At 50.0% G+C, this 2,864-nt stretch overlaps 1 pseudogene; it reads left to right on the forward strand.

Annotated features, from left to right (window-relative positions):
- Positions 1 to 1,018: 1,018 nt before the first annotated feature.
- On the forward strand, positions 1,019 to 2,391 carry LOC102251263 (annotated as a pseudogene).
- The last annotated feature ends 473 nt before the right edge of the window (positions 2,392 to 2,864 follow it).

Genomic DNA, 2,864 nt, shown 5'->3' on the forward strand with positions numbered 1-2,864 from the left:
AAAAAAAGGAGAGGCTGGGAGCTTCCATCGTTGGAGGGGCTTGGCCAGCCTGAAAACGGCCATCAGCCCCTCACCCAGACTGGCCAGGCACCCCAGTGGGGGGCCCCCCACCTTAAAGGGGGTGTGGACAGCTTGCAAACAGCTATCAGCCCCTCACCCAGGCTGGCAAGGCACCCCAGTGGGGACCCCCACCCTGAAGGGGGTGTGACTAGCCTGCAAACACTTATCAGCCCCTCACCCAGGCTGGCCAGGTACCCCAGCAGGACCCCCACCCTGATCCGGGACATCCTTCAGGGCAAACTAGCCGGCCCCCACCAGGGCACCAGGCCTCTATCCCACATAATAAAAGGGTAATATGCAAATTGACCCTAACAGCAGAATGACTGGGAATGACTGGTCACTATGACACACACTGACCACCAGGGAGCAGATGCTCAATGCAGGAGCTATCCCCTGGTGGTCAGTGCACTCCCACAGGGGGAGCTCTACTCAGCCACAAGCCAGGCTGATGACTACCAGCACAGCGGTGGTGGCAGGAGCCTCTCCTGCCTCCTCAGCAGCACTAAGGATGTCCGACTGCAGCTTAGGTCTGCTCCCTGCTGGTAAGTGGACATCCCCCGAGGGCTGCCGGGCTGCCAGAGGGATGTCTGACTGCCAGCTTGGGCCCGATCCCCCAGAGAGCAGGCCTAAGCCAGCAGGTGGACATCCTCCGAGGGGTCCCAGACTGCAAGAGGGCATAGGCCGGGCTGAGGGACACACACCCCCGAGTGCACAAATTTTTCTGCACTGGGCCTCTAGTTTATAAATAATCCGAAACATGCAAAATTAAATAATACATCATTCAAACTGCAAATTCACTTTTTGAAGCCATAAAAAGGCAAGATGATCATGAACACAAAAGTCAAAACATAGTGGTCATGTCTAAGGGCAGAGGGAAAGAGAAGAATCTAGAAAGCAGTGCTTCTAGGTTTTAGAGGTAATTAAAATAGTCTGCTTTTAAAACAAGGCTGTGGGCCATGCCAGAATCTCAGCGAGCCTCAGTCTGCTCCACGTTCAGAACCGCCACCATGGCTGCTTACAAGCTGGTGCTGATATGGCATGGCAAGAGCACGTGGAACCTGGAGAACCGCTTCAGCGACTGGTACGACGCAGACCTGAGCCAGTTCTGGGCACAAGGAGGCGAAGCGCAGCAGGCAGACACTGCGAGATCCGGCTATGAGTTTGACATCTGCTTCACCTCAGTACAGAAGAGAGCAATTCGGACCCTCTGGATGGTGCTGGATGCCATTGACCAAATGTGGCTGCCTGTAGTGAGGACCTGGCATCTCAATGAGCGGCACTATGGGGGTCTGACTGGTCTTAAGAAAGCAGAAACTGCTGCCAAGCATGGTGAGGCCCAGGTAAAGATCTGGCGGCGCTCTTATGATATCCCACCACCACCGATGGAGCCCGACCATCCCTTCTACAGCAACATCAGTAATGATCGCCGGTAGCCAGACCTCACTGAGGATCAGCTACCCTCCTGTGAGAGTCTGAAGGACACTATTGCCAGAACTCTGCCCTTTGGGAATGAAGAAATAGTGCCCCAGATTAAGGAGGGGAAACCGGTACTGATTGCAGCCCATGGCAACAGCCTTAGGGGCATTGTCAAACATCTGGAAGGTCTTTCTGAAGAGGCTCTCATGGAGCTGAACAGGCCAACTGGTATTCCCATTGTCTATGAATTAGACAAGAACTTGAAGTCCATCAAGCCAGTGCAGTTCCTGGGGGATGAAGAGACCGTGCGCAAAGCCATGGAGGCTGTGGCTGCCCAGGGCAAGGCCAAGAAGTGAAAGTGAGCAAGCAGATGACTTTCCCAAGAACACCCTCCCTCCCATCCCATTCCTCTGCATCTCTCTTGTGCACATGTCACACTGACCACATCTGTAGGCATCTTAGGTTGTAGCTGCAGATGGGGACTGGTGGTTCCCAATTTTGTGTTAGCCATTTTGTCTCCTGCACCCACTCACTTCATGCAATCTAGTCAGAATGGCCCTTCTGGGGCATGGGTCCTCAGTCTAAGCCGAGACTCTTATCTAAGAGAGTCCAGAGGTAATAACTCTTGTTTTTCTGCTAGTGTTTTGTTTATTACTAAGGACCTGTTTGAAAGTAGGGGAGTAAGGAGGAGCCATGCTAAGGTGTGACCAGTGAGAGGCAAGAGAGCCTATTTGTGTTCCTGAGAGCAGTCCTGTGCTATTCTGCAGTCAGGGGAACTGACTGGGGGCTCTAGTCATTCCAGTGGAAGATGAATGCCTGGTGATTCAAACAGACATTTCCTCCTTAACCCCAGAAAAAGCTGGCTCCAGAAGATTGGGATCAATCTTGAATGTTTACATGTTGCATTTACTTTTACAAAAAAAAAAAAAAAGGCATATCTATATAATACAAAACAAAAACCCTTCTGGGGTTTTTATAGCAGTTGAACTATTCCCACACATGGTCATCACAAAATAAGCCATTCCTCACACCAAGGTGGGATGAGCTCCTTGACTTGTAGGAGTTATCCTGCTGTGTTTTAGAATCCCTCCCCAGCACTGGCATTATTGTCTCTTGGCAGTGAAATGTCTCTTGATCATGTCCAGGTGTGTCTTATTGTGTGAGTTCTGAATCATGTTCCAGTTGCTTGGCCCTGCCACGTGGCCCCATTTTGAGCATAACTAATAACTAATAATTCTTTTTCAGATCAGTATAATAAAGGAGTGATGTGCAATAAAAAAAATAAAAAATAAATGAAACAAGGCTGTGCATCCGCCTGTGTTTCTTATTTTGTTATTTTTTTTACTCAACACATATTTTATAAATGTCTTTAGCATTTATTCAATATT

This window comes from Myotis brandtii, unplaced genomic scaffold (assembly GCF_000412655.1).
Source record: "Myotis brandtii unplaced genomic scaffold, ASM41265v1 scaffold569, whole genome shotgun sequence".
Lineage (NCBI taxonomy): Eukaryota > Metazoa > Chordata > Mammalia > Chiroptera > Vespertilionidae > Myotis > Myotis brandtii.